Raw genomic sequence first — 24,529 nt, 5'->3', positions numbered from 1 at the left:
ACTGGCAATACTTGAATTCATTTCTTCTATTAAAGATCCATTTCTGCCATCTATAGGATTAAACTCAGTTTTGTGGAATGTTATTCTTGGTGATATTTTTGCTTTTTGGTGTGTCATATTCCAGGTTCTCTTACCCTGTCTATAGCTTTATGCCCAACACAAAATAAGCTCTCAGTAATGCTTGTTGCCTTATCATAATTGTTGCATAATGATCTGTGATCATAATTGTGGTTCCTTGGTTTATTATCTCTTTTCTTTTTTATTGCTTATGGTATTTAAACTAAAAACTCTGGATTTTTCTTGTGACATTTTGGATGTATTTGGTTTAGATTTTCTTTTAGGAAATGACCTGCACATTCTCTCCACTTTAACTTTACTTTAATGTCTTCATATTTCAGGATATTTTTCTTGTAGAATTTCTTGAAATATTATATCCTGATTTTAGATCATTGTTTTCAGGGAGGTCTATGATTCCTTAATTATCTCTTTATCTTGTTACTTAAGTTGGTTGTTTTTGATAGCAGATATTGTATATATTCTGATTTTTCAAGTTTGGGGGGTTTATATTTTTTGGTGTACTTTTGAACCATTAATTTCATTTTGCTCCTTCCATGTATGCAGTTTTTGGGTAAGACTTTCCATTCTCTCTTCTAGGTTGTTTATTTTTCCTTTCAAAATACCCTGATTTCATTTTTTATCTCATTTCATATCTTTCTTTATTGCTTTCATCTACTTTTGAAGTCCTTGTGGATGGCTCATTTCATTTTTCTGGGTTTATGCTGAATTATGTCCTTCTAGCATTTCATTATGGGATTATGTTAGCTTGAGGTTATTTGTTTACTGAAGTGTTAGAAGTTCTTCTGTTCCCTCACTATAGCTGCAGCCTCAGTTGAGGATTGTGACTTTACAAAATTCTATCTCCTTCTTGGATTGGGTGGGTAGACTTAGTTGTTGTCTCCCAGATGCAGTGCTGCAATGAGATGGCATTGTAGCAAATCCTGGCCCTTCTGTCTTCCCAGTGCTAGTACCCTGCCACAGCTTTGAATGAAGTGTTCTTGGAACTCTCTCCCATTCTGTAACCTTTAGCTGGAAAGCTGCCAGGAACAAGGCACAACATAGTCTCTTTCCGAAGGTCTGACCTGGGACCAGGAGCAGGAAAAAGACCTGTCCACTGATGTAAGGTAAGGGCTCAACTGCTTCTAGCTTGGACTTTTAAAAAAATCTTACTTTCTGTCTTAGAATCAGTATTGTGTATCAGTTCCAATACAGAGGACCAGTAAGGGCTAGGCAACTGGGATTAAGTGACTTGCCCAGGGTCACACAGCTAGGAAGTGCCTGTGGCTAGATTTGAACCCAGAATTTCCTGTCTGCACACCTGGCTATCTTCTGAGCCACCTAGCTGCCCCTCACCTGGCCTTTAACTGGAAACCAGTAGTAAATCTCTTCAGTGTGTTTCATTTCATATTCTTTCATTTGTTCTTCTGTGTTTCTTAGGGAAGTAAGGCTTGACCAGAACTTTCCATATTACTAAAAGTTATCCATGATATAATATTCTAATACATAGGTAAGAAATAATTATGAGCTTTAAGGAGATATGTAAACGTACCCAAATTTGCTTGAATAATGCCTATTTGCACCAAGAAATTTGTTTTTTTTCCTTTTCCTTTTTTTTTTTCAGTGAGATAAGGTTAGGAGAGAGAAGAAATGGTGAAGGTTTTTAATAGGTGTGGTAGTGCTACAAGTTTGAAATGCTGCATGACTTTTTTTTTTTTTTAAACCCTTGTACTTCAGTGTATTGTCTCATAGGTGGAAGATTGGTAAGGGTGGGCAATGGGGGTCAAGTGACTTGCCCAGGGTCACACAGCTGGGAAGTGGCTGAGGCCAGGCTTGAACCCAGGACCTCCTGTCTCTAGGCCTGACTCTCACTTCACTGAGCTACCCAGCTGCCCCAGCTGCATGACTTTTGAAGGGAAGGGAAGGGAAGGGAAGGGAAAGGAAGGGAAGGGAAAGGAAGGGAAGGGAAAGGAAGGGAAGGGAAAGGAAAGGAAGGGAAGGGAAGGGAAGGGAAGGGAAGGGAAGGGAAAGGAAGGGAAAGGAAGGGAAAGGAAGGGAAGGAAATCTCTGTCCTGAAGGAGCTTATAGTCTAATGGTGGAAGACAACATACAAAGGCTGTAAAGGGATGAGCATACCCAGCACAGGGGCATGGTGGATTCCAGCCCATGGAATAAATTTGGTGGGAAATGAGGAAGTGACTGACCCATGAACTCTTTTTAAATGAAGGCAGTGGAAGGAGTTCTTTTTCTCTACCCTCCAGACCTCCCTCCATTCAGAGAGGCAGAGAATACTGATTGTAACCATAAAGATCTGAGTCCCAAAACTGATGCAGTCTCACAAAATGATGAGTTTACTTGTAAAGAGGTTTCCCAAGGATATGATGATGATGGAATCCGAATCAAAAGAGAGCAGTTGGTTTGGAAAACATTTTTTACTTTGTTATAAGAGACCTCTCAAGAAGTGGGAATAATCTGTAAATGTTTATAATGTAAAAACCAAACACATCATTGAAACTGAAAGTATAAAAATTAAAAAAGATAAATAAAGTACTACTCGGGAAATTATTTGTATAATGCTTTAGAATATTCAGCATACTTTCAAATATATGATCTCATATGATCCTCAAAGCAACCTTATTAATAACCACCTTTTCAATAGCATCCACAGCAAAGACTCATCCAGACTGCTGGCTGACTCAATACCTCTCAGTCTATTCCACTTGGGAACATTTCTCATTGTTAGGGTACCATTCTTTATTCCAAACCTAAATCTGAATTTTTTAAACTTCTGCAAATTTTATCCTTTGCTCCTACTTATGCTTTCCTGGGCCAACAAGAACAAATCGCATGCCCCCATCTCTACTTGATAGCCCCTCAGTTCCTTAAAGCCTGCTATCATAATTCCCTTATATCTTCTCTACTCCACACTGAACTCTCACCATTTCCTTATCCTGACCTTTTATAGATGAATCTCAAAGCTCTTTGTCATTATAGTCACTTTCCCTTAGATTCTCCATGTGGTCAGCTTCCTTCAAAATTAAAGAGGCAAATTGTTGCCCAGGGTACCCCAAGGAGCCAACCAATAGGAAAAACCCTCCACAGCCTGATGGACAAGCCATGGAGAACATGCCAACCATGGGTTAGTCCAGACCCATATCTCTAGGACAGTTCCAAAGCAAACTTTGTTCAAGTACTTTGATTTGGACCTATGTCAGAATCCTTTTTTTCCTCACTTGTTCATACTGGCCCGAAGAGTCAAATAATACTGCTCTGCCTACTTCTTCTTAGAATTTAGATTAAATCCTGGAAAACCTTGAGATTTTAACTTGGGTTGCAAATTTGTAGAGGAATTTGTACTTCTACCACCAACATATTCCACCAATCTGTAAAACATTTGATGAGTAAAATAAACCACAAGACCTGTAGACTTTGATTCTATCTCTGACTTGACTAAATTTCTTCAAACAGCACTGATAAAATGTGACAATTTTGTTTTTGTTTTTGTTTTTTTAATAAAGCCTATTGGTACCTCTGAGTCCCATAAGTTAGATTTAGGCCAGTCTTCCTCTACTTTGCACACTGATTGGGCTTGATTTATCTTCCTGATGTTTAAAAGTAGCTTCTTATATACCATGTACTCCTTATTTCATTCAAGCAGGCATCCACGTGACAGTACAGGGATGGCACCTTGGCAGGACCATTAAAGGCGAAAAAAAAATCAACTTAAAACCCCTTGTCAAGAGGGAAGCTAGGATGACTTAAGTTCAAATCTGACCTCAGGTACTTCTTCTAAGACAGACAGTAAGGGTGGGGGGAAAAAACACATTATTTCCTCTATTAAAACAAGAAAAATTGATTCTACTTGAAAACGTCATCTCCTTTAAGGACCTTCAGGGCTGTCTCAGTGTGCTTGCTCTTGAGTGAATATGACTGTGGCCCTAAAGAAGAGGTGCAAACTAGGGAGACCTGGGTGTATGGTCAAGAATGGACTCTCTCAATGTCCATCAGTGGAACCCCTTCCTCTTATTATGATGGCCTGAATACTATGACCCCAGCTACCATCCTAGTTGTATCTTTCTCTGCTCCCTCATGCCCCAACCCTGAGTGTTTAAACTCTTGAGCTTCCTCTCTGTTTGTTAAAATGCATCACTATAAAAGAAGCTTTGTTACATGTATTACTGGTCTGTCTTCTTGTATAAAACTCTCTCTGAGTGTCATAGATACTGTTTGAAATGGGGGCATAAGATAGAAGATATTTATGATGTGCCACTGATGGGAATTTTTTTCTATTTAACTAGAAGAAAAAATTGTTTATCAGTAAGTTATCAGGATAGATGATGAATCTCATAAGTAGTAAGATATTAGAATTTAGAAAGGTCTTAGAAATTCCCACTCCTACACAATAGTAAACAAAGTCAGTTATAAACTAAAACCACTCTTTGCCTGGAATTTAAGTGGCTTATTTGAAGTAGTATGATTTAGTATGGTTTTAACTATCATCTTTTAAAAACTACTCTGTATGTGTGTGGGTACATGTGTGTTCACTCATGATTAGGAGGATGATAGCTTTAGGGTATGTGTAGATGAATTTCCTTGAGATTTCTTTCATTTCCTTTATTTCACGATGTACTTCCAAAGAATTATGATTTCATCAGCTTTGATCTTCTCTCCAGCAAATCCTGTAGTGCTTCAAGAGTGAATGGCAGGGGGGCAGCTGGGTAGCTCAGTGGATTGAGAGTCAGGAGGTCCTAGGTTCAAATCCGGCCTCTGACACTTCCCAGTTGTGTGACCCTGGGCAAGTCTCTTGACCCCCATTGCCCACCCTTACCACTCTTCCACCTAGGAGCCAATACAAAGAAGTTAAGGGTTTAAAAAAAAAGAGTGAATGGCAGTGCTCCCCAAAACAGTCATCATCTTGTGGCCAACTTTCTGTTAATGACTTTTCTGAATTTAACTAGGTTGGTCTCAGAGAACCAACATAAAATGTGATGCTTGTGGATTCTGGAACACTCAGTATGGAGCTGAGGCATCAGATCAAGTGGGGAGGGTGTAATCCAAATAGAGAAGGGCAGATTATTGGTGACAGGCAGGTGGTGAGATGACCTGGGTGGTCAAATGTGAAGCAGAAGCATCATCTGGGGTCTAAGCTCAGCAGTAGATAGAGGGGATAAGTGGGCTAATTTGAGCCCATGCCGGTAAGCTGGGTTGAACCCAAGACAGGGAACTCCAAAGACGAATGGATTAATTTCCCCTCAGATGAAGAGGCTGTATTTGTGGAAGACCTAGGAATGGGAGGTCCAGGTCTTAGCTCCTTTATGCAGTTCAGAAGTATAGAGGAAAGCAGAATCAGGCAAATGGTGAGATCTCCTGGGTAAGATGTGAAACTTAAGCATCACCTCACCCAGCTTTACTGTTCTTCAGTTATCCAGACATAAAATGGAAAGTATACTGAAAAGACAATAATACTGTTGCTACAGATCAGAATTTCATGTAAGGCAGCTCTTTCTTAGATTCCATACAAGAGAGATTTAGTCACTGAAGTACCAAAAGCACATCATGGAACAGACCCCTCCCAGATAGTGCTATGGTGAAGCTCCAGTGAACTATCGTATTACTTCCTGGAGGGTGGTGAGATTATTGACTGTTGTATAATTAGAGCAAAGAATTGTGCAAATATCACTTATTTTAAATAAATACTGAGGAATAATACCACAAATCTTTTTCTCTGGATAAAACTAAAGGCTCACACGAGGTGGAAGGAACCAAAGCTTTTGCTACCTAGAAGATTTAGGTCATATTATGAGTAGTGTTGAGAAGAATGCCCTTTAATTCCTGCACAAAATAGAACAAGGGCAGCTAGGTAGCTAGGTGAATTGAGTACCAGTCCTGAAGTTCAGGAAGACTCAACTTCATGGTTCCATCTGCCTCAAACACTTACTGTGAGACTCTAGGCAAGTCACTTCACCCTGTTTGTCTATGTCTTCTCATCTATAGAATGAGCTGGAGAAGAAAATAGCAAGCCACTCCAGTATCTTTGCCAAGAAAGCCCTAATTGGGTTAGACAAAACTGAAATGACTGAACAACAAGAACAGAATTATGTCAAAGTCAAACTTCTTCTCTCTGGGTGGAAGTAAAGGCTCCATAACCATTTCCATCCTATGACCATCCTATGTCAATGGGAAAATGTCCATTGTCCATGCTGTGACACAGCATGGGCAGTGGTGTTTTGGAGGGAAGAATAATTTGAAGAAGCTTCTGTTCCCTTTAAACCAATGGAAACATCTGTTCTTATGCACAAAAGGAAGAATCAAGGAAAATGGGTCTTGCAGAGAATGTATTCCAGATGACAAATGGAAAGATGTGTAGGGGTTACCCCATTTTGCAATATGAAGCATATACAACCTTGACAAGTCTTATAAAAATCACTAATTTGCTTTTCTTTTAGTTCTTTTATCTATTACCTTATGATTAAATTAGTAGCTCGAAGGGGTGGAGTTGTTAGCGGTATTGAGATGAGGGAGACTCACCATCACTTTGAGACCATTGTTTCTGCTTCCTTTTGTATGATGTCATTTCTCTTATCCATTTTGTGTTTATTTACTGTCTGAATCCATGTCCATTTATGTGCCCTTGGATCTGAAGTATCGTTTATGTATTTTTGTGTTGTTAATATTTTTAATTGGTGTTTTTAAAGTAGATGTACTTTGTGTGTTTGGCAAGTCAACAAAGTTGAGTATTAAAAGTACAGATTTTTTAAAAGTAACCATATAAAGTGAAAATTCCCTGTGTGTGTGTGTGTGTGTGTGTATAAATGTCAGGTTTTATCAGCCGTGATATTCATTAATATTTATTGTAACAGTTTACAATGCAGACCCTTGATTCCCTCAGGAATATGCATAATCCAGATGATGTAACTTTGGAAAATGTAATAAATCTATAGCTGAAATCACTTCTTCTAATGGGAAATTTCTTGAGGGTTGTAAAGCTAAATTGCCCCACTAGGATGAAGGAAGCACTGACTAGAGTTATAGACAGTCATCATTCACATCTTGCATGTCCCTCTTTTTTTGTTGTTGTTGGAATGTCATGTTATGTTTTGAGTTTTATTTTGGATTTTGCTTTGCTTTTAGATCCTCTCACTAAATGTTGCTTTGTTGTCCCATAGTTTTCATTGAATATACAAGACAATAGTGGTATTACACAAAGGGCCATTATTTAATTTTTCCTTTATTTGTGGTTGTTTTTATGTATTCTGCCATGGTATCCTGAAGTGATAAGGTGTGGGGTTTAAATAGATGCTTAACATGCTAAAATTTCATAGAATGGTGTTGGTGGCCCTAGGCAACTAGACTTTGGACTTCAGTTTCCCCATCTGTAAAATGATTGACTCAATCTAGATAAAATGTAAGCAGTAATGTTCTCAGTATCTATGAGATGGAATCAACTCTATAGGTCATCTAGTCCAGCCATCTACCTACGGAATCAATATCTCATATAAATATCCCTGACAGATGACTCACTCAACTTTTGCTTGAACATTACTAACTCCCCATTATGGAGGATTCACCCATCCCATTCCATTTTTTTTTTAATTTTTTTTTAATTTAATTTTTTTTTTAATTTTAAACCCTTAACTTCTGTGTATTGACTTATAGGTGGAAGAGTGGTAAGGGTAGGCAATGGGGGTCAAGTGACTTGCCCAGGGTCACACAGCTGGGAAGTGTCTGAGGCTGGATTTGAACCTAGGACCTCCCGTCTCTAGGCCTGGCTCTCAATCCACTGAGCTACCCAGCTGCCCCCCCTTTTTTTTTAAATTTTAAACCCTTAACTTTTTTTGTGTATTGACTTATAGGTGGAAGATTGGTAAGGGTAGGCAATGGGGGTCAAGTGACTTGCCCAGGGTAACACAGCTGGGAAGTGTCTGAGGCCGGATTTGAACCTAGGACCTCCTCCCTCTAGGCCTGGCTCTCAATCCACTGAGCTACCCAGCTGCCCCCATTCCATTTTGAGACAACTTCTAGTGATTAAAAGTTTTTTCCTTATGTTGTTTTGAAATTAGTCTCCCTATTCATCCCATAGAATGAATCTAATCATTCTTCCACATAACATTCCTTCAGATATTTGAATGCCTACCACCATGTGCCCATTGTTTTGTCTTTTCCATGATAAGTATCCAGAATTCCTTCTTATCTCATGCATGGTTTCCAGAACTCTCATCATCCTAGTTGCCCCAATTTTTGGGTTTCCGTTTGTCAGTGTCTACTAAAATGTCACTAAACACATCAGATAAAATTTAATCCATGTCAAGTATCTGTGACTGTTGCCTAATTTGTTCCAATCTCTGTGATTCTGTTAAAGAAGTCTAAAGTGTTACCACTATTTTTTTAAAGGATTGAATCTCTTGAATCCTATATATTTATAGTTGCTAATTTAGCTAAAGATAGACTTGATATTTCTCTCTATTAGAAAACTTCATTTTATTATTTAGATCCTACTGTTAAGATCTTTTAAAATCCTATTTCTGCCCTTCTGGATTAGGAATCTCCTGCAGACATGCAGTGCTGACATGTCTTCTTTCAAATCCTTAGTAAAACTATTTAACATAACATGACCAAGCACTGTCACATCCTTTTATTATAGAGACTTCCTTGCATAAGTTGGCAGTAATCAGCATTCTTTGTATGTGATCTTTCTACATATGAATTCCTCCACCAGTCCTATAATCAGACCAACATTTGTCTTTGACTTGGCTTTTAGTTGAGTTAGTATTGAACATTAGGCAATTCTTTTCATAGATTGTAGATCATAGTTAGGGCTCGAAAGGACCTTTCAGAAGTCATCTATGAATCTAATTTTTTAACTCGTTTTCAGTTGTGTTCAACTCTTTTGTGATACTATTTGGGGTATTCTTGGCAAAGATACTGGAGTCGTTTGATGTTTCCTTCTTCAGCTCATTTTACAAATGAAAAAACTAAGGCAATCAGCATTAAGTGACCTGCCTAGTATCACACAGCTCATAAGTATCAGAGGCCAGATTTGAACTCAGGAAGATGAGTCTTCCTGACTTCAGGCTCAGTACTCTGCTGCTTCACTCTCTCATTGCCATGCATACGATTTAATGACCCCTGTTTCTCTATGAGTCTGACATCACTGCTTTAGACCATACTGCCTCATATAAACAAGCTGGTGACATGTTGTGCAGTGGATAGAACTTGCCAGTTTTTCTAATCTTTCCATCATATTTATGAAAATAGTTATCTTGTATCCATTTAAAGAATTATGTTTATCTCTACTTTTTATCCTTTCTCTTTTTCTTCCTTCCTCCTTATTATGATCAGTTGTTCATTACTTTTTCCCCAAAACTGTGGCAATACAGTACAAAACAATACAAAATCCTTTTGTATTGTTGCAATTTTTTTCCCTGAGTTATGTAAAGTTTTAAGATTTGGAAATAGATATTATTCAGTTTAGCAGGTTTTTACTTCCCTATAAATGATTGCTATTGTACAGGGCCCCATCAAAATAGTTTGGAGACTTAGTCAGAACTGTTCTAATAAATGTAATGTGTCGGATTTGAAAAACTATTTAGAGAGCAGAGTCTTTGTGAAGTTATATGGGCCACCTGTACAAGACGTAACTCTTGAGGAGAATGAACTCAATGGACCATGCTGTACTTGGAAAAAATAGCTTTTTTTCCCCCCTTGTCTTTTCTTTCTTTCTTTTTTTTTTTTCTTTTGCTCTAACTGAATTAAATCAAGCTGGCAGCCTCTGAGCAGTCTTTATTGAGAGCCCTGGATGGGAGATAAATGGAGCCTGCCTGTCTGAGTTGCTGTAGTATCCATCTGCAGTGCAGGTGGGTATTGGCCGCAAGTCTAGGTGACCAACTACTTACTTACTTAGTTCCTTTTCTGACTTGGATTGGAGAGAGAAGGTTTTTTTTAAGTTCTAAGGAAGAAAACAAATCTCCCACCTTCTCAATCATGAAGGAGTTTTAGAAACTCTTGGATTCTGACTACCAGTGGATACAAGTACAAGACTCTTGGAATCTGTTCTTGGCTCTCAAAATTGCCTCTGACTTTGAGCAACTCAGCTGCCCTCCTTGCTTCGGTTTCTCCTCCTGTAAAATAATATTCCCTCTGGCATTAATACTTACCTCATAAGGTTATCTAGAGGATAATGGTAGTAATAATGCCTTGCATGTTTACATCATTCCCTACAGAGTAGAACTCAAAGCACTTTATAAACATTGAGTCCAAACCTGATGGGGAAGAGAGAGTTTTTGAAGATGTGCTAAGGACCAGTAAGGTACATTTTAACACACTGAGAAAGATAATCGTTTGGTAAACTTCTCCAAGGGACTAAAAGTGTTCCATCACCTATAGGTTATCCTCATCCCTTGCTGCTGGATACAAAAAAAGCACTGAGATGAGGGACAACTAAAGTGACTCAGTGGATTGAAAGCCAGATCTAGAGATGAGAGATCCTGGGTTCAAATCTGGCCTCAGAAACTTCCTAGCTGTGTGACCCTGGACAAGTCACTTAAACCCCATTGCCTAGCCCTGACTGCTCTTCTGTCTTGGAACCAATACATAGTATTGATTCTAAGACAGAAGGCAAGAGGTTTACTTTATTTTATTTTTTTAAACTAAGAGGACTGGTAGAGATTAAGAAAAGTGGCCATAATGCGTTTTTGGACTAAGACATTGATGAGAGTTGGGCCTTAAGGATCAACAGAAACTCCTTGTTCCTGAGGAAAAGGCTCAAATGAGAGAAAGTAGATAAGACATTTTACAAATTTTTAAGGGCTTTATGAATACCAGTTATTAATACTCTTACTTTCTTGTGAGCTGCAGGACAATTTGGCACTGACCCCATCCCAGCCAAGACTGGGGAGCCAGTGAATAATCCAGGGTTATATCATTTGGAGACTAATATTTACTCTTCAAGTCTGTTGTGTGTTTTGGGAATATTCTGAGCATGTGTTGTGGGGAGAAGGGGAAGAAGAGATGCACAGAGCTTATCACTGCTTGACCTGGCCTATGTTACCTTTGAAATAGTGAAAGACCTTAGCCTAGTGATCTTTGTTCTAAAAAAACCAGGCAATAGTTTTCTTTTTTCTTTCTGGAGTTATGACTATGTGTTTCTAATACAAAGGCACCAAGAGAGTCATCAGCTTTTTCCAAGATTAGATGTTGAATTACTGGCAGATTCCAGGAAAAGAGTAGTCTTTTGATTATAAGTCACATTGTGGTATAATTGGGATGCTTTCCTGACAGCTAAAACTTTCTGTTTACCCTACCCCATCCTCCTCACCCCCCAAATTATAAATATCTAAGTTAGGACAAAAACATCATTTATCATTAGTCTATTCTGGCTCAGTAGTGCTGGCCATATATTGTCACTACTATTAACTTTGCCTTCATGGAAGCTTCTTACAAGTTTTCACTGGTTAGAATACTAATAAGATGTAGGAAAAGAAGCATGGCAATGGTTTCCATCTTTCTTTTATCTTGGTAGTTGGAATTAGTTCTTTTCCCTTCACCCTTGAATAGTTTAGACCACTCCTTCCTCCTGCCAAATGAAAGGTTTGAAGGTAAGGATAACAAGCTTCTTCCCTAAAAAATTATTTTAAAGTTGGCTAGTCCTAAACTAAGCCATTGTTAGATAGATGATGGTAGAGTAGAACAACTTCTGGACGTAGTCAAATGGTATGGATTAAAATCCAGTTCTGACACCACAGAAAGAAAACTGACCTTGTTCAAAGTTGATGAGACATTTCACTCCGAAGTAAACATGGTGAACCCAGTGTGACACATTCAGCCTGTCCCTTAGCTAAGATATTAGAAAGCTGAGTTCGATTCCAGGGATTTGCATGTGGAAAATGAATGCTGTTGAGAGATTCCCAGACTGCAAATTCATCAAGGGACTCTGATGATATCACAAAACATGAGGGGCTGGTGTCATACAGCAGCTTCAGAAATCTTTCCTGGTCTGATTTGGACCTTCGTTACCCATTCCATCCCTACCCATTAGTTATTACAATCATAACACAGCAGTAACACAGTCTTCTTTGCTGTTTCAACTGCTGGGCACAGCTGCACCCAGTCATTCTTTCCAGTATAAATAATGGTTCATGTTTCCACAAGCTGTCGCGAGATCTTTCTGTGCTTATGAAATGAACCTATGTCACCACCCTCGTTTGGAAAGATTTAACATATGGATGAAGCTAGAGAACAACATAGGAAAGCCAGGTTTTTTTCCCCCTCTCCCTAGATACATCTTGTGCCATGTGAACATTTAGATTGGCTTGGGTGGTACGCATTTGCCCTATAATGAATGTGGGCTAGAAAAATTATATCATTTACATCAATCTGATTTGAGCATTTCTCTTTAAGCATTTTTTATTTCATGTTTTATGTAAAGAATAAAGGCCCTTTTCACAAGATGGCATTTTATAAGCCAGAAATGACTTAGTCAAGAACCCCTTTTGACCCTGATGCCATTGGTATTGAGAACAACAGGTGTGTATAGCTTCAAGTCAGAAAGACGAGGCAAAAAAGTCACTCATGGCTTCCTTTTTCCACTCCCAAGGTAAGATATAGAAAAGAGTAACAATTTGCGATAGAAAGACAGTATATAATAATAATACTACATTTATCACTTTAAAGTGTATGAAGGACTTTTTTGTGACAGTCCTATAAAAAAAAGGTAGTAAAAATGGTCATTTCCATGTCAAAATTGATGGTTAGCCACAGGAAGTAGACAGAGGCTACTAAAATGCAGAGGATGGTGAAGCTAATCACAGTGATTATGGTAGAGTGGGAAAAGTCTTGGCTATGGATGGAGTCAGAGCACCTGGGCCTAAATCCTTATTTCCCTTGTGACCTTGAACAAGTCATGGAATTTCCTGGAAGTTGAGTTTCCTCATCTATAAAATGTGGAAATCATATTAGATTCTGTTCCTATATCTGAATAACTAAAACAAAATAGTAAAGCTTCATAATCAAATTACTCTCTTTTCACCTGTCTACCTTATGTACCTTATGTACCAAGGAAAAAGACTTACATATAAGCAGAATGAGAGAAAATGAATTTCATTAACTTTTTTTTCCTTCTTATTTGTATAGGTACCTAGTTGGACATTTTCAAAATAGCAACCTGAAAATAAAAGTTCAGATCACTGTAGGCAAGAAAGCATTGATCAAAGTGGCCAAGTAACCCTTTTCAAACAGTCCCATTGACTTATCATCTTGAACCGCCATCTATAAGAAGCAGTCAAAAATATGGCATGCAAATATAGCTCCGTAGATGCAAATTGAAGGAGTTGAAAGAGAAACCAACTTAAGACATATTGGTATAAACACTATCACATACACATATGTATAATATTGATGTACACATATATACTATATAATGCGGGGGTTTTCATCTGTACTTGTAAATGACGAAAATCCAATCCTTTGTTTTTTTTTGTTGCTTTTTACATTTTACATTCAAATAACAAGGTTTTATCAAGTAAACAGTTTCTTCAGTGTGTTACATTTATAAACAGTGCACAAATAGAAATGTGAAAAATAATTATTTACCAAAAGGTCTAACTCATATGCAATCAGTAATTGACCAGCTTAAAATTAAAAAAGCAATGGACTTCATCTTCTAACAAGAAATATGATAAGTGTAATCATGTATAAACAAGGGTTAAGGTAGTCTTCCTCAACCCCTCTTAATTCTAGTGCCTTCCCTCTATTGATTATTTCCTATATAAGACTGAGTCTAAGAATTGTCTTTTGCCTCTTTTTGTATCCCCACAATTGCTTATCACAGTTCCTGATATATTATAGGCACTTATTAAAAATTGTAGGCATTTAATAAATGTTAATCGATTGATTTGGGGGGGGGTATCATGGACCCCTTTGACAATCTTCTGAAAGCTGTGGCTCCCTTCTCAAAATAAAGTTTTTAAATGCATAAAATAAAATACCTAAAACTACAAAAGAAACCAAGTATATTGAAATAGTCACCAAAATTTTTTTAAAAATAAGTTCACAGACTTTAGGTTAAGAACTCCTGGTGTAAACTATTTTATCCCACATATTAGGAAACTCTGAATATTCTTACTCAGTGAGATGATTGTCTTATTTTTCTTTTATATCCCTGATCTGCATGTTCCACACGTATACTTCCACACATACTTGGTCCACAAATAACCTTTCTGATAAAATGGGATTTTTTTTAAGACTAATGAAAGGAATTATGGGATTTTTGTTATATTCTTCCAGTGTCCTGTTATTCCTCATAGCTTATTTAAAGTGAAATCTGTCTAAATTATTCTAATAGTTTCCGCTTTCTACTAAGCAGAGAACAAAGAAGGTTTTCTCAGTGTTTCTCTTAACTGTCATTTCAAAGACCAACCAGAATATTGTGTTCAGTTTTGATCTTCTTTTAATTTGAAAGTTAAACTTAGTCCTCTCATTTGCTTTTAAGTAATGGACAAGAATGTTTCCATTGGTTAATTAGGAAGGCTCATTCATCACTGAAGATGTTATTCCTTCTATTGTAGCAAATGTGGGTGCCAGTATATACAATATATGCTTCAAAGAGCAAGCTGATTTCTTTTGGTTTGAACCTTCAATCTGTACCTGGTTTCACAAAATAAGATTTTTTAAGGCTTCAGTTATATTAAGTGCCTATATTGCTGACTTTTTTTTTAGGTTGTCACTCAGAACTAGAAAAATTAAAAGGGCAGATTGGGAAAGAATTCCCAACTATGTTAAAATCTTACATGATTCCATGCCATCAAATTTCACTAAATGTTATTAAGCAACATTTCAGACAGACCATCTGCAAGACCCTTGATGTAGAAGGGAAATAGATAAGTAATTCGGTAAAATAAGACTCAAGTGAGCCAGCATTTTATGTATTTTAAATCTGATCCTCACCTTCCTACTTCCAGTCAAGAATATGCACCAAATAACTCCATTATAAGAGTCTTTTCTGTTATAGTTTTCTTCCTGTGACCCTCTTTTCTTAGTTTATTATTTAGTCATTTAATGTTGGGTCAAACTTTAGCATTAGGAGATATATTGTAGAAAAAATTATAGCTGGTATTTTCATAGTACTTTAATTACAAAGTATATTATCTCATTAGAAATTAAGTAGGTAGAGCACTGGGCCTGGAATAGGAAGATCTGCCAAATTTTGTCAAAATTCAAACCTGCTACTTATTAGCTGTATGAACCTGGGCAAGTCACTTAAACTTTTTCTACCACAATTTTCAGGACTGAAAAAATAGGTATAATTATAGCACCTACCTTCCAGGGTTGTTGTAAGGGTCAATTAAGCTAATATTTGCAAGGCAATTAAGTACAGTACCTGGCATATAATAGACATTTAATAAATATGTCTTTCCTCTACCATTATCCCCTTCATATAATCATTACAATAATCTTGTATCAGTAGGTACCATGGATGAAAACACTATGACTGAGTTGCAAATGGTCCATGGTCACAAAATTTTTAAGTGCAACGATAAGATTTGAACCCAGATTTCTTGATTCCCAGTCCATAGTTCTTTCTGCTAAACAATCTTGCCTCTCAGTTATTAAATCATTTAGCATCAAACTTTTCAGTATTGGTAAATTTAAAATATCCCTTACTATGAAGTTGACCCAGGAAATGAAGAAGTATGGTCTAATTCAGTAGTTAATCAAGAGTTTTCCAGTCTTTGGAACACTTCAGAAAGGTAAAAGATATCTCAGCTCACCACTCTGCTGGTTCCTTGTTTGTAGCTTTAAAAAAGAAGAGGAAAAGAATGAGGCTGAAACAGATCAGAGAATCAAAGATAAAGAATTAGAAAATTCATCTCTGAGGTGATACCTAGTTTTTATTATTTTTTTTTTTGTTTTTTTCTTATATACTTAGAAACCATCATCACCCCCCAAAAAAAACCTTAAATAAACAAATGTAAAAAAAGTGCAAAACGACAAACTCTATATTGTTTACAGTTGTTTTAAAATGTGTAAATTATATATGTGTTACAATATAAACACCCTCTGCTTTTGAGTTCCCTTTGGATTTGTTTTACTTTGATACTTTTTTCTCTTGATTTTGTGGCCGTTGTTTTTTTTAATGTATCATAGTATATATTATAATTATTCTTTTTTCATCTCTTCAAATATTTCTCTTTGTCATTGTTAATAACATAATACAATCTATTACATTTAAATATTACAATCTGTTCAGCCATTTCTCCCAATCATTGCATTTGTGTTATCTACCACCCCTGGGTCAGTCAAGGCATAGTATATACTCTGTTCCAGCCCTTCACCTTTACTCTATATGTGTCTCTTACTTTCAGTGTATCTCTTGTAAACAAAAAGTTACTGCCAGGTCCTAGTTTTTGATCCCCTGTGCTATCCATTTTTTTTCCTATGGGTGAATTTATCCCAGTTTTATTCAAAGTCATAGTTACTAGCTGTGCATTTCCATCTACTCTGTTCCTCCTCACTGTTTGTCCCCCTCTTCCTTTCCCTCCTCTCTGTATCCCTTCTCAGATGTCCAGTTTCCTTTTACCAATGCTTCTTCAATTCACAAACTTTCTTTTCCAAACATCCTCCTCCCTTATTCTCTCTCTTTGCCCTCCTAGCTCCAAATTGAGCCCAGAGTATATTTTAAGTATTTTGTTTCTTCAAATTACCTGTTTTATTTTTGCAAAATTTCAGAGTTAGAAAACTAAAGATTCATACTACTATTAAGTCACTTCCAATAGTTGTAATATATTGTCTCTGCAATTCTAGATGGCTTCATTCTTAGCAATAGCTTAATAGTAATATGCTTTAGACTTAAGAAAAAAGAAGCAAAAAAGGATGCTTCTTAGAAAAGTATATTTTTTCATAGAAACATTGGAAATGTTTGTCTCTGGATTGTGTTTTTTTAATGAGATTTGTGTTATTTGGAATTTGACAGAAAGCTAAATGTACAAAAATATCATTAGAAAAATTTTATTCTCAAAAAAATCTGTAACTCATTTTAGCAAATGAGTCATAAATTTGGATCCATTTTCTAAACTATAATTTAGAGTTCTTCATTCATAATTCGATTCTGTAAAATTAGCTTTATTATTAGATAGAAGATCGATTGTTCTAAAGGACAATGTTTAATGTCATGTTTCTCTATCTTTATAAAAGTTTGTTTAATCTCTGTATTTGCTGAATTGATCAGTAAAGCAAACAGTACCAGACCTTTCTTCTATCCAAAACTTGCCAGAGAGGTCCCCCTAGAAAGTTTCTCTCCTTTTTTTTTCTAAGAAACTCAATAATGTATCCTATTAGAATAATGAGGAACTTTATGTTTTGACTGTTACCTCTTTTGGGTTACTCATAGAAATAATTTTCTACCTCCATCCTCTCTTTTAGCTCTCATATGCTTCTGTGATTCTTCATCCCTTCTTGATCATGTTGTTGTGCTAGATAACTTCTTAGCTCTTTTCTCGATTGGAGATACTACACTATTATTTCAAATGTAGACCATACCAAGGTGATTTAGGAAAGGAATCTGGTGGTAAGGTAAGAATACCAACCTAGGTCCATAAAATGGGATGATCCGGGGTAGGATTAGGGGGAAGTAGAGGATCCCTTAGAGGGAAGAAATGAAAAAATTTTAACCCCAAGGCCATGAACTGAGAACTATCTACTAAGATGAATAATTGATGGTACTTTCTCTTGCTTTTCAAAAGACCTGTCTTTCTTTGTGGGTCCATGAAAGTCAACAGTGCCCTCTTCATGTTTTTGTACCTTTGTACTCTTAATCTCATAGATGATTTCACTTTCTAATTCAGTGATGACTTTCCCTTCTATTAGAATATTCATTATTGGTACTTTAGACATGAGCTTGTGAACCACCTCGCTTATACTCCCTACAAATAGGTACACAGTATCCTTCCTTCTCTCTTTCTATGGTTCATTGGTTAATTGTGCTTAGCATAAAGCCTAGCACCTAGCATGTGCTTTTAATAAATGCTTTTTTTTAAACCCTTACCTCCCATCTTAAAATCAATACTGCGTATTGGTTCCAAGGCAGAAGAGTGGTAAGGCTAGGCAATGGGGGTTCAGTGACTTGCCCAGGGTCACACAGCTGGGAAGTGTCTGAGACCAGATTTGAACCTAGGACCTCCAGTCTCTAGGCTTTGTTCTCAATCCACTGAGCTACCCAGCTGCCCCCAATAAATGCTTTTTGATTGATTGATGCTTTGGAATTTATAAAAGAGATTTGGAGAGATCACATCCATCCCTAAAATAGCATAATTTAAGTTTTTAAAAAAACTAAATATATGAATTTTTGCTTTCTTATTTCATAGCATCTCAAAGTCTCTGGCATAGTTACTGAAGAGTATCAAAGCCAAACAGGACCATTTGAAAATTTACTTCTTCCTTTTGTATATTGTAAATACATATGAATATCTATGTATACATATTATCTTTTGTGATTTTGGTCAATGAATAAACATTTATTAAACATCCCTGTTTCAGGCAGCTTGGTAGCATAACAGAGAGCACCATCTCTAGAGTCAGGAGGACATAATTCAAATTCAGCCTCAAGCACTAGTGTATGACCCAGGCCAAGTGAATTAACCCTTTTTTTGCTTCAGTTTCCTCATCTATAAAATAATCTGAAAAAAAGGAAATGACAAACTATTCTAATATCTTTGTCAAGAAAACTCCAAATGGGCTCATGAAGAGTCAGATACGAACGAAAAACAACTGAACAATAGCATGCGCCTGGTACTGTGCTAAGCTGGGGATATAAAAAAAGGCAAAAGCCAGTCCCTACCTCAACAGAGTTTGCTATCTATCCAGGGAGACTACATGCATGCAAACAAATAGATAGAAAGCTAGCTAATGCAGATAACTAGGAAGAAATTAACAGAGGTATATGGGCATTGGAATTAGGAAAGGTTAATGAGCACTACTTAATTGCTAAATAGCCTGGAATGGATTCTTCTTAAAAGTTTACCTTTGTAACCAGATGGTAAGGATATGCAAAAGCCAGCTCAAACCAGAATCAACTGTTAAATTTTTAATGGGAGCATTTATATCTCAAAAATCAGTAAATCCTACAAATCAAGTTTCAATTTATTATTATGGTGATTATCTAGACTTGAGGAAAAATGTAGAAAATTCAGATTATAATTAAAAGTATATCATGAGTATTTCTTTTTTTCCCAGAGAGTCTGTTATTAAACATTTGTTTGCACACCACTTTCAGTAGGTACTAGAAAATATCTTTCTCCTCCTGTTTTGAACTTTCCCACACAGGCACAAAGTAGTATAAAACAAATGGCAATTCAGAAGTGTAAGTGATTAAATGACTTCCCAGGAAATGTACTCCTTTACTCCAGGCCACCATTGTAATTTCCACGAGAATTCAAACAAAATGACAACAGAAATCAGCAACTTAGTTTCTAAGAATTACCAACTTTTTATTTTATTTAATAATCAATAGACAATTGATTGTTTAATAGTTTTCCTAATCTTGCCTATTTACTCTACAGCTGAGTTGGGAATACTGACTCTTCACCTGACTTTGGCTTCCTCATAAACTAAACTGAGGCACCCACAGCTGATTGAACATGGCATTTATTTTTCCTGTTACTGCATCCTTTGCCATTTTCCTAATGAGCTGGAAAATGGCCAATATCCAAGCAGCTGGAAGTAGAAGTCTCCCAGGTGCAAGAAGGTATAAGTACTTTCCTACTAGGTTAAAAGCCCTTTTTTTTCCCCCAGTAATTCACAACAGAGAAATTCAAAATCAGCCTTATCTCTTCTCTTACAAAATGGGAATGTGTCTTATAGAAATTTAGTCATTTTGATAATACCATTACAACAGGATTTCTTTTCCCTTCTTCCTCTATTTAATTACCGGTGGGTTTTTGTTTGGTATTTTATCTATACATTGCTTAAGCTACATTTGGCTTCTCCATGAAATACATTTTAACAAACAAAAATTGTTCTCATCATTATAAGTCCTGAAGTGTATAACACGTGGCAGCGCATGTTTACCAAATTTGAACTCCTGAGTTTGTGTTTAGAACTAAAATTAAAATAGTGTTGTCTACTTGTGATTCCAAGGAAATTTAACTTTCAGATAAGTAATAAAACTAAGTAATCCAGTTAGAAGTGGCTGTGAAGATTACATTCTTAGATCAGATAATTTCCTTAACTAGGTTCCATGTTTGAAAACTATGCCTGGCCAACTATTTTAAAAATATATGTGACCAAGCAAGGTGGTGAACAACAGTAATTCTAAATGCTCAAGAGTCTGAGGCTGCCAGATCTCTTGAGCTCAGGATATCTGAATTGCAGAAGACTAAGGTCCAGGGGGTGTTAAACCCCAGTAGGATTGGTGCCACTAAACTGGACTCAAGTACTCATATTGAGTTAGAAAATAATATATTCATTTATCTATATTTTGTTATATATTTATTTCTTTTGTTAACTATTTCCCACTCACATTTTAATCTGGTTTAGGCTACACTCTAAAGTATTATGAGACACATATTTGGCATTACTAGGCCAAGCCAATTGGATATCCTCACTAAATTCAGCATTAATATGATTAGTCCCCTGAAGGAGAGATAGGACCAGGCTGCCTAAAGAGGTACATACAGGAAGGAAGAAAGGAAGAGAGAAAATAAGGAAGACATGGAAGGGAAAAAGGAAGGAAAAGGGAAAGGAAAAAAGGGAGAAAGAAAGAGGGAAGAAGAGAGGGAGGAAGATGAATGTGTCATAGTGTCAAAATGCCCTTCAGCTGAATTTAAATCATTCGCAATAAATGCTGCACCACTAATGAGAAAAATAATTCAAAATATATGCCCTGATTCTTGCAGTTCCATAGCTCATGAGCAACGGTCGGCAACCTTTCTGGCCTTGAGAGCCATAAACACCTGTGGAAGGAGGAGGATGGAGGCGGAAGGTGCTGGAATATGGGGCAGTGACCTGAAGGGCCCCCTGGGGCTCTGCCTGGACTGGCTGGTCGAGAGGTGGAGCCAGATATGGCTTGAGAGCCATACCTTGCCGACCCCTGCTCATGAGCATCAAAATAAATAAATAAATGAATAAATGGGCAGATCTAACTTATTTTTTTTTAAGCATTTCTTGGAGGGTAGTTAGTATGCCACACATTTCTCCTTAGTCATAGAAGTAAAAGTAGAAAAGACCTTAGACAAGATTGTTACTGTCTATTTCAACTCAATCATTTTGTAATTTAGGACGCAGGCTCAGAAAAGATTAAAGTCACATATGTAGTAAAATGAAAAAGTCAAAGTATCAAGGATAGGGAGTTTGAAATTACCTTAGAGATCACCAATTCCAACCTTCCCATTTTATAAATGAAAGTCCTGAGACCAGGAGATTTTAAATGATTTTTCCAAGATCACAAAGGTAGCAAATAACACCAGAATCCTATTCATTTTATTCCAAACCCAGCACTTTTTCTATTGTACACCATTGCTTGGGGTGAGAACCTATATATTCAATCTCTTTCAGCTCCTTTTTGACAGTTTCTGGATATTTCCCTATAAAGCCAAACTTTACACCAGTGATTCCCAAAGTGGGCACCACCTCCCCCTGGTGGGTGCTGCAGCAATCCAGGGGGGTGGTAATGGCCACAGGTGCATTTATCTTTCCTATTAATTGCTATTAACATTTTTTTAAATTAATTTCCAGGGGGATAAGTAATATTTTTTTCTGAAAAGTGGGTGGTAGACCAAAAAAGTTTGAGAACCACTGCTTTACACAAAACCCAAAACATGAGTTTTCTCAGAAAACCATACACAACACGCATATATGACCTCCCAAGAAAATGGATATATTCCCAGTAGTTTGACAAAATTTAAGAATTGAAGGATTTACTAATCTGTACATGATTTTTAATGCCCTTGGTAATTCTACTAGAAACATTAACAAATCTCCAATTCACTTATTGCAGAAAATAGTATTTGTTACTGTCTCATCAAGTAGGTGGAAAAATATCAAAAAAGCTTTAACCAAAGTTCCTTTAAACCCATTTCTTTATAGTAGCCCTAATAGGCATCTCCGAAGGAGGATATCTTGTCTGGAAAATATATTTTCTTTTTCTTCCTTCTTTTGCTCTTAATTTTGTTCATTTTTTTCTTTTTACATCAACTAAGTTTATCCTTTCTCATTCCTTCTCTTAAAAAGCTATATCCGAAGGACTTTTTTAAAAAAAATAGAAAAAGAAGAACAGGCAGGAGTGGGGGGGAGGGTCATCAAATCTGATCAACACATTAAAAAAAAATTCTGACAGTGCTTCACCTCTACTGGTCCCCCTTCACCCTTATCCTCCTCTAAAGAAGTGGAGAAGGTGTCTTCTCATATTGCTTCTTTGAGAACAAGCTTATTCTTTGAAATGTGGGGACATTCATTTTTAATTTTCTTATGGTGATTGTTCTTTATTTCCATTTACATTGTTTTAGACCATTTTATGTATTTGTTCCTTGGCTCTACTTACTTCACTTGACAAAAGCACATATAAGTACTTCCATGCATTTCTGTATTCATCATATTCATCATTTCTTCCAACACGATAATATTCCATTACACTCATTTATCACTATTTGTTTAGCCTTTCAAATTGGTGTGTACATTCAGATTGGCATCTACTTCACTTCTAGTTCTTTTCTACACAAAAAATATTTTGGTGTATGTAGAGCCTTTCTTTTTATCAGTGATCTCCATGTGGTATTTGCCTTGCAGTAGAACATCTAGATCAAAGAGTGTAGACATTTTAACTTCTTTATTAGCATAAGCATTCTGTAAGATATAGTTCCAAAGGTTAGGAAGATGGTAACAAAGTTTATTAAAAAAAGAAAGATTCTGAAAAACAGATTTTTCATGTTAACTTTTTCAATAGAATTCCTTAGTAGTTTGCCAGAAGTACAATAAAATTGATGCAATCATACTGATAATTGAGTCGATGGAATCATCTTTCTACGGACTTACTTGGTATTTTCTTACCTTGGTCTTTATCAAAAAACTCCTTAATTGGGGGCAGCTGAGTAGCTCAGTGGAGTGAGAGTCAGGCCTAGAGACAGGAGGTCCTGGGTTCAAACCTGGCCTCAGCCACTTCCCAGCTGTGTGGCCCTGGGCAAGTCACTTGACCCCCATTGCCCACCCTTACCAATCTTCTACCTATGAGACAATACCGAAGTACAAGGGTTTAAAAAAAAAACAAAAAAAACTCCTTAATGTAATTGTACTAATTAAAAGGTTAAGCTCAGAATATAATGTTATGGCAAATAAATAATGTTCAGCTGATTTTATTTGAACTCTTAACCTCTTTAGTGTTTATTAAAATAAGCATTTAGGAGGGTTAGAAATGTCCTTCATACTTAAGTGGCAAGACAGTAAGCATGCCTCTTATTCTAATACAGATTTCTGAGACCATTTATGTCAGAAAGGAGACTGACAGATAGAACATTGGTTACAAAGAATCAGGCTAAACATATAACCAGTTTAAAGAATGTAGCATGTCATGTATTATCTCAGCAATTAACCCAGTTCAGGTCAATAAACAACCATTTATACAAAAATTAAACTGTTTCTGCCTTTGAGAAGTTAATTTTTTCTTTCCAACTAATAACAACATTTAAATGGCACAGGGGAAAGCCTAAATCAAGTACCTGCTGTGTACCAGAAATTGTGCTGCCTTTTCAGTCATTTTTTTCAGTTGTGGCTGAATCTTCATGACCATATTTGGGGTTTTCTTGGCAAAGATACTGGAGTGATTTCCTGTCTCCTTCTTCATCTCATTTTACAGATGAAGAAGCTGAGGCAAATGGAGTTAAGTGACTTTTCTAGGGCCAGATTTAAACTCAGGAAGAGGAGTCTTCCTCACTCTATGCCCAGCCTTCACCCACTAGCTACCTGAAAAAATATTGTCATTCGATTCTTGCTATATAATTCTGAGAAGTTATCGTTGACATCCTTATTCTACTGTTGAATAAACTGAGGCAGAGAGAGATGAAGTGACTTGCCTAGGGACATGCAGCTAATAAGTGTCTAAGGCTAAATTTTAGCTCAGGTCTTCCTGACTCCAGCCTCAGTGCTCCATCCAAATATAGGACCTGGATTCCTAGGTTGGGAGGGGGAGGAAGGAAGGAGTGTAAAGAGGACCAGAAAGAGATTAGACAAAGTCATCTAGAGGTCAGGTCAAAGCTTCATGGGAAGAGGTCATCCTACCTGAGCTGTATTTTAAAAGAAGATGACAATGATGAAGGGAGTCATTGCCTGGCACTAGTAGTAGGTGCTTAATAAATATTGATCAGTTGATAAAATTTGGTTGGGATATATTCTAGACATGGAGACAGGCAGATTTTGTAAAAGTACAGAGACAGGAAGTGAAAAATCACTTTTAAGGAATATCTAGTTCCTTGTCTGGCTGGAATATAAAGTATCT

General features: G+C 36.7%; 2 protein-coding genes across 3 annotated transcripts in view; one reads left to right on the top strand and one right to left on the bottom strand.

The window, feature by feature from the left end:
• Nucleotides 1-24,529, top strand: part of CMSS1 (cms1 ribosomal small subunit homolog) — a 425,421-nt gene that overhangs the window by 182,321 nt on the left and 218,571 nt on the right. The window lies entirely within an intron of this gene.
• Nucleotides 1-24,529, bottom strand: part of FILIP1L (filamin A interacting protein 1 like) — a 341,519-nt gene that overhangs the window by 171,257 nt on the left and 145,733 nt on the right. For both annotated transcript variants that reach the window (XM_044670129.1, XM_044670130.1), the window contains exon 3: nt 15,712-15,843. The gene's annotated coding sequence lies outside the window, so the exon portion shown is untranslated. The remainder of the gene's footprint in view (nt 1-15,711; nt 15,844-24,529) is intronic.

The sequence above is a fragment of the Gracilinanus agilis genome, chromosome 3, assembly GCF_016433145.1.
Source record: "Gracilinanus agilis isolate LMUSP501 chromosome 3, AgileGrace, whole genome shotgun sequence".
Taxonomy (NCBI): Eukaryota; Metazoa; Chordata; class Mammalia; order Didelphimorphia; family Didelphidae; genus Gracilinanus; species Gracilinanus agilis.
This window is presented reverse-complemented; position numbering and strand designations above follow the sequence as displayed.